The 8,155-nt window shown below is 38.9% G+C and overlaps 1 protein-coding gene across 1 annotated transcript in view; it reads left to right on the top strand.

Annotated features, from left to right (window-relative positions):
• Positions 1-1,250: 1,250 nt before the first annotated feature.
• The window catches only part of LOC141131326 (gonadotropin-releasing hormone II receptor-like), a 59,392-nt gene continuing 52,487 nt past the window's right edge, over positions 1,251-8,155 (top strand). The window contains exon 1 of the mRNA XM_073618462.1: positions 1,251-1,388. The gene's annotated coding sequence lies outside the window, so the exon portion shown is untranslated. The remainder of the gene's footprint in view (positions 1,389-8,155) is intronic.

The raw sequence follows: 8,155 nt of genomic DNA, 5'->3' as shown, positions 1-8,155 counted from the left end.
CTTGTGGCTGTCAGAGTCTTGCTATGCCTCATGGGACTTGAAGTTCTGCAACAGCTGCAGGGCCGCCAATTGCATATCCATGCCCTAGTGCTTTAAATTGGCTAAACGAAAACACCTGAAGCTGTAAAATGCTTGTAGTAATCTTCTAAAACGCTTTAAAAAAGCTTGTAAAAAAATGATACGCTCAAGTGTGAATGCAGCCCCCATGAAAAGTGTTTAGGTTTGACCTCATATTATATGGTTTTGGTAAATCTAAATGAAAAAAATTCTAAAGAAATTTGGATAGTGTGTATCCAGCTTTACTGTGGCAGGATCACCAGGTGAAAATAAAAGAAAAAAAAGAGCCTAAAAAAGGAAACGAATGCAGCCATCACATCTAAGGATTGCTAAGCTGCAATATAATAAATGTTTGCTTTTTGTTTTAATGAATACTTACTGCATTAAATGGTGTTTCTATATACCTTGCCTAGAATTTAGCTTTAATAAAGCCATAGAAGCCAGGAATGTCCTTAATGTATATGAAAAGGGTGCAAGCAAGGTTCTGATGAAGATGGATGAGATGGGTTGATTTCCAGTGTCTCATTTACACATAGCTAGAAGATATACTGCAGGTGTGTGACATCACAGTCATCGACTCTCCTGGAATAAAGACAGATTTCACTTCATTCCTGCCAAAGCTGCGGAGGTGACTGCTTCTCCTTGCTGCACCGGACACATCCACATAGTGGACTGGAATTCATTTCTTCTGCATTTCTTATTTGACCATTATTATTATTACTCCTACTGTTATTATTAGACATGCATTAGAGCAATTGACAATGAGAAGTTGTGCCAATAACTCTGAAGCAAGCTGAAGGCTGTTCTTGTATAGTCAGTGTTAGGAATAATGCTCATCATTTTTACACCTTGGTGCTGTCTCAACAAGGAGGCACGCAGCTAAAAGCATACAAGCCAATGATGCCGGGGTGTGAGGATATGGAGCTGCCACTCTGACGCTTCCTACCGACGCAGTTTTCTGTCATAGTAAACTTTTGGAATAAAATAAAAATAAATCTAGAAGAACATTTCTTGACAACTTCCAAAAAAGAAGACTGGATCTTATTTTTATTTGCCGCCTTCAAGAAATCATAGCTAGCCCCAGTGGATATAAGACTCAGCTTACCTTTTTTTTTTATTATTTTATTTTTTTTACTTTTTATTTTATATATATATATATATATATATATATATATATATATATATATATTTTTTTTTTTTTAAGTGGATGCAGAATGTTCTCTCCTGTATATTAGAGTGATCTGTACACTGGAACACTGATTTCTTGCTGTAAGACAACCACATGTGACATTTCTGCATTGCTCTTGCTGGCTGTGTCTTTCCACTAAGAGGTGAGTGAGCTCTGTATCATTTTTATTGCTGTTGTACTATTTTGCATGTGGGATGGTTTTATGAAAGCCTGGATAAACTTTACTTTTTATGCGTGTATTTAATCACTTGCCTACCTGGGCATTTTTTTTTTTTTTTGCATTTTGTGCTAGACATTACTGTAAACCCCTTAAAAAAAAAGTATATATTTTCTGAAAGCAAAGACCCTGGAGAATAAAATCGTGGTAGTTGCAATTTTTTATGACAAAACAGTATATACCCAAAGAGAACAGAACTGGAGTTTTAAGGTGCAGAAAAATCAATCAAAAACAATATTTAGCAAACAATATATTATTATAATTATTATTAAGAAACTATTAGATAAGCACCTGAATGACCGCAACATACAGGGATATACAATGTAATACTGACATATAATCTCACACATAGGTTGGACTTGATGGACTTGTGTCTTTTTTCAACCTCACCTACTATGTAACTATGTAACTATGTATATTATTATTATTACACAGAATTTATATAGTGCCAACAGTTTATGCTGCACTTTACAATATAAAAAGGAGACAATACAGTTACAATACAATAAAATACAAGAGGATTAAGAGGGCCCTGCTCAGAAGAGCTTACAATCTAATAATATAGCACATTTTATTACATAGATATTATAAAACAATTTCTAAAATTCAGGCCATATCAACCCACTGGTCAAGGTACAAAAGTGTGATTGCCTCTACATGTTTCACCACAAACGTAGCTTCTTCTGGAGCTTTTGTACAACCTTGTTATTTTTTTATGTTGCACGATATTCGCTCATCTATTTATCAAATCGTATTTTCAAGAAAAAATATAGTAAAAAAAAAAGTTATAGTGCAAACAAACACAATATTGTACCTAATTTTTGGGGGGTAAAATATAAAAGATTGAGTTGCAACAAGTAAATAGATACCAAACGTGTCAAGCTTTAAAATTGCACACACCTGTAATTTTGCAAAAAAAATAACAATAGTATCAACATTTCTCTATAGGTGATGCTTTAAAAGCTTTTACAGGTTATTCGTTTAGCTAACCCTGAATTATGCCCTAGAATTATTGCTCTCACTCTGATGTTCTTGACAATACCTCACATGTGTGGAGCAATTGATTACATACATGTGTAAGAAAAGGGTTTTTGGGACTTTGAGTGAGGCACAAGACACGTGGCAGGAGAAATTGTAAAATTGTTTAAATGGCATATAAACTTGCCTCCCAGATCCTTACTTGCAACACTGCTTTTTTAGAACTATTTATACATGCGCTATGCGTTTGCTCCTGATGAGTGGCAACTGGCCATAAAATGCGTCGAGCCTATCAATGTCATCATGTGCCCAACACATAGCTTGACCTCAACTGTGATTCATTTGCATCCTATAACCCATTTGTATCCATTATTCAATAAGCATTGTTTTTTTACACTAGTTACTTCCAAGGGATACTATGCGATTTCCGATGCGTGCATGTACATGCATGAATTCTTCTTTTTTGTATGCCATTGTCCTGTGTATATAGATAAAAATACTCATATTCAACTCTTTGTTTCTATGCCAATTAAACAATTTTACAATTTCTCCTACCTACATGTCTTGTGCCTCACTCAAAGTCCCAAAAACCCCTTTCTTGTTTCTGATTTAGGGATGGAGGTGCATGTTATCATGGATGCACCTCATTTAAAGTCCCACAACCCCCTTGCTTTCCTTTAACATACATCACCCTACACTGCGCTTTTTTTTATTAGGTATGTACGGGAATGACGGGGGGGGGGTCTTTAAAAATTTTTTACATTTTTATTTATTTTATATCATCTATTGTACACTTTTTTTTTTTTTTTTAGCTTTATTGCTATCACATGGAGGCTAACAAACCTTTTGTGATAGCATAGGCAGATGACAGGTCCTCTTTATGGAGACATTGAATGTCAGCAACCGTGAGCTTGATTTAACCACTTGTCTACCATGCAGTTTATGAATGTACCTTGGTAGACAAGTGGTTGATAACAGAACAGAAGGATTATGGCTGCTTAGTAATCCAGAGAAAATGATCAGACTTTACGGGGTTTATTTGAAAACAAGCTTACATAGCACCCAGTGAAAGTGCATGTACATTCACTCTTTGCGAACGGGGCAAAAACGAACGTTATTAAGTTATTTCCTATGCTGGCTGAATGCTTTTTTTTTTTCAATTTAAAATGAAAAATATGCAATATGTGGCACTAAGTATATTAGGTATTTTCTATGATACTCAGTGCCCTCCAGTGTCCAAATTTGGCATTGTCTGTTTAAAATCAATGGAAAACTTTCAACCAGCTCAGGAAATACCCTAATAACATTTTTTATTTTTTTTTATTTTTACAGAATGAATGTTCTAGCACTTTCACTGAGTGAATTGCTATGCAATTATTTTTGTATAAATGCCCAGGGTGTCTAAACTGCAATATGAGTCTTTCTGTTTTTCCTCGTACACGCGGTCGGACTTACCGCCAACAAGCTCACATCCAACATTTCCCGTCAGAAAATCCGATCGTGTGTACGCGGCATTTGGTTGTTGTTTGTTACTGCATAACATTGCTGCTTGTAGCTTTTAAATATTACTTTATCTTATTTGTTTTATTTTGATTTGCTTTATCTTTTACATATCATTTTTAAAAATGTTAATTGTTTCATTACAACTTGTGGTAGCTTTTGAATATGTTTTATTTTTAATTATTTTATTTGATTACAGCTACAGAAATCAGCTTCAGAACCTGTTGATATTTTACTCATTATGCAGAATGTATTGCCATTGTGATATGACCTTAACTTTTAAATGTAACTTTTATTAATACCGTATTTCATGCTGTCAATGGAAGCCCTACCAAGTGCCTTTACCAGTTGGCACCACATACGTTGTATTCTGATTCATACTACTACTACTACTGAGTTGATAATTGTACAAAATCTTTTGAAATGTTTAAAAAGTTTTCTTTACAGGAATTTGGCTTGGCTGAACTGTAATTCTAGATGTATGAATTGGTCCATTTTGCCATCCTTGATAAACACAACGTAAACACAAGTTAAAGCAGAAGTCCAGACAAACATAACACAATAAAAATGAATGGCTCAATAAAAGATAAAATAAAACAAGTTTTTTGCTGCAGTAATCACCTTTTTTTTTTTCTCCCACTAAATGTCCACAGTCTGATGGCCGGCATCATTCAACCCACTTCCTCTGAGCCCAGGTTATATTGTCATTAGATTGTGAAATGAGAAGCAGCACAGTGATGAGCTAATTTCTCTGTCACTCTGCTCTCTTCTCCTATCCGTACGTGCCTTGCCAGCTCATGTGCTGATTTGTTGCATGTACTGCTTCTTCCTCTTGCACCGCAGCCCTCTTGTACAAGGACTACAAGTGGCTGATACCAAATCAAACTCAGGCACTAACACTGCTTTTACTTAAAAATACTTGTTCTTGATATGGTAATGATTACAGAGCTGCATTTATTTATATTTGTTTGACGTTCAGCTTTAAATATCATGTACTATTGAATTTTATCTTCTACCAACTAATATATTATTGTGAGCCTCTGAGAAATACAGGAGCTGCTGTGCTATACCAACATGCTTCATCCTGACATCACTACCTAATGCGAACAAGCATGCTGCCAGTGAAATCGGCAGGGCTCGAACGCCCAACCGTGCATGCTATGTTTCAGATCAGTTCCATAGAGATCAATGTTAATGCACCAAAAATGCGGCGCACCAAAAATGCACTGCACAAATGTGAGCTATGCCTAATTGCCCTTTTCTCAATGCCAGCACACTAAGCCACAGCAGGTAGCTCACTGTTCTGGATGTAGGTGGCGGTGTGGTGACCATTTCATCACACAGTTTCCTTTTTTTTTTTTTTGTATACGAAGTAACACTGCTGTACGGTGTCATGCGATCCCTTCCTGTACAATAAAATGCAGCATGTCTGCATTTTATCCTAGCTCACTGCACGGCACCTTCAGGGTATGTTGCAGTGTTTACAGGACACACACAGAAAACACTTGTTTACTGTGTGTCCTAGCAGTGTGAACTGGGTCTTAAAGTGGAGTTCCGCCCCCCCAAAAAAAAAAATTAAAGTGCTTAAAAAAAAAAAAAAAAACATTTAGAGAAATTTTTTTTTTTTACTCATCTCTAAACGTCTGTTGCTAGGGGGTCCCTCGTAGTCTGCCTCCTTCAGCGCCTGGGCTCCTGACGTCACTTCCTTCCACACAGGAAGGGAGATCACCTCTCCCCCTCCCTCTAGGCAATCATCTGGGACGCGTGACGGGTCCCAGATGATTGCGCGGCCAGTCACGGCGCAGTGGGTGCTCAGGTGTGAAGCCACAGTTGTGCGCCCACAGTTAAAATGCTGGCGCCGCCGAGTGGAGGGGGAGACGAGCGGGGCTTCGATCCCCCGCATCGCTGGACCCTGGGACAGGTAAGTGTCCGATTATTAAAAGTCAGCAGCTGCAGTTTTTGTAGCTGCTGACTTTTAATTTTTTTTTTTTTATAATGGGAACTCCGCTTTAATGTCAAAGTGTGGACCAATAACAGAAGGTAACCTAAAAGTGGTTGTAAAGGCACAAGTTTTCATGCATTCTATGCATGAAGGTAAAAAACCTTCTGTGTGCAGCCCCCCCCCCAATACTTACCTGAGCCCCCCAGAGCCTTGCCTCTCCAGGGACTCACACACCTGATTGGCTTTTGGCAGGAGCCATTGGCTTTTTCTGCTGTCAATCACAGCCAGTGAGCCAATTGGAAACGGAGGGGCGGGCCCCTGAGCCACGGCTCTGTGTGTTAATCGACACACAGAGCCATGGGCCAGGAGGGTGCATGCTTGGGTGCCCCCACAGCAAGCTGCTTGCTGTGGGGGCACCCAGCAGGAGGGAGGAGCCAGGAGCTCTGGCGTGGGACCAGAGAAGAGCAGGATCTGGGCTGCTCTGTGCAAAACCACTTCACAGAGCAGGTAGTGATCACATGCAAAAAATCCAACATGCTGTATGTACTGAAGTCGATTTTTGGAGTACAACCAGCCTGACCATAGATGGATCAAATCCTGGACGGTCCCTGCCGGAACAGCCAAGAAGATTCAATCCATCTATGGCTGGCTTTAGGCAGGTTGTACTGATTGGGCCATCACTTGGCAAACACAACTGGTTTCCAGTCTTGTATGGGGTGTATCTGATTGTGTTCTTTCTATTCTGGAACCTTTGACTCTACATGAAAGCAGATTTTCAGTCCTTCTATGGCATGCTGTGCTGATTGGGCCATCACTTGGTAAACACAATTGGTTTTCAGTCTTGTATGGGGTATCTCTGATTGTGTTTTCTTCTCTCTCTTATCTTCTCGAACCTTTGACTCAACATGAAAGAAAACTAAGCACTACATATGGATTATTAGTGATTGATCACAGATTACTGGTGTTTATAAAATGTAACACTTTGCCACAGATTTATTACATATGCTGCGGTATTAGTTTCTGTTAGGTTGCCAATGATGTTCATAGTCTAATTTTGCAATCAAAGGGTTACTACAAGTCCCTTTGTTTCCCTTGTAGGTGAAAAGCATGGCCTCTCTGTTATCTGTAGAAGTGATTAGATTGCAGCACTGATGTTTACCACCCATCTCTTTGTGCCTGTGAATGAGTCTGGAAGTATAATTTCTATTCCCAATCCCTCCACCTCCCATATACTGTCACTGGGGGATTGTTTGTCAGCTCTCTGGTAATAGTAACACATTCAATTAAAAATTAGTAAAGGAAATACAAATGATAAAATGTAGCCTATACATACATAACACACCACATAAAGATAAGCACAGTTATTTGAGACCCGAGGGACCAGGGCTGCTGCAACCACTAGGCAAACTAGGCAGCCGCCTAGGGCGCACTGCTGCCTAGGGGCGCCCGGCTGCTGGTTTCCCTCCCACATCTGCGGGCTGCAGCTTGTAACTAACTCAGTCTCAGGCAGCTTCTTCATCTGACCGGTAGTGTAATTAGAGGCGCGCAGCACTGGAGCCAGCTATAGAGGAAGCAGAGCCGATGCTTCCGGTATAGCGCCACCTACTGTCACATGGGCAGGGCAAAGGGGGTGGGGTTGAGCTGATGGTTGTGGCAAAAAGAGGTTTCGCCTAGGGTGTCAAAAACCCTTACACCAGCCCTGAGAGGGACGCCTCCATACATGATCAATGATCACCCATAAAATATTTTATTCTTGAGGTCGGTAATTTTGTAACAATTTTGTAGCAACTCCCAACAAGAAGTCACTGTTTATACTGTTTTGCCTTGTTGTATGTTTAAAATCTTCAATAAAAAATTTACAGACGCGAAAAGATCAGTCCAGTTAGGATGCACAGATATACAGTATACGTCTAATTACACACAAGTGATCTTCTCACACAATTTCGAATAATACTAGGAACATAGCAAAAATAGAAATAGTAATTGGTGGGATTTTAACAGCATCAAAAGAATATTACAACAAAGTAAAATGCAAAAGTTTATTGTGCATTATGTTTAAAAACAAATACATAGAGTAAAACCATATAGGTCCCTAATGTATATGGGGCACATATACATATATTGATAAATATATACCCTTAAAATCCACATCCATGGAAATGGCGAATTGCATCCCAATGCGTTTCAACATTTGTTTTCTTCAGGGGGTATGGCAAAAGGGTAAATTAACCTTAATGACAAATGCCGATCCACAAATGGAGCACCCCAAAGA

Source organism: Aquarana catesbeiana, linkage group LG03, assembly GCF_042186555.1.
Source record: "Aquarana catesbeiana isolate 2022-GZ linkage group LG03, ASM4218655v1, whole genome shotgun sequence".
Classification (NCBI taxonomy): Eukaryota; Metazoa; Chordata; class Amphibia; order Anura; family Ranidae; genus Aquarana; species Aquarana catesbeiana.
Note: the sequence above shows the minus strand (reverse complement) of the source record. Positions and strands in the feature narration are given on the sequence as shown.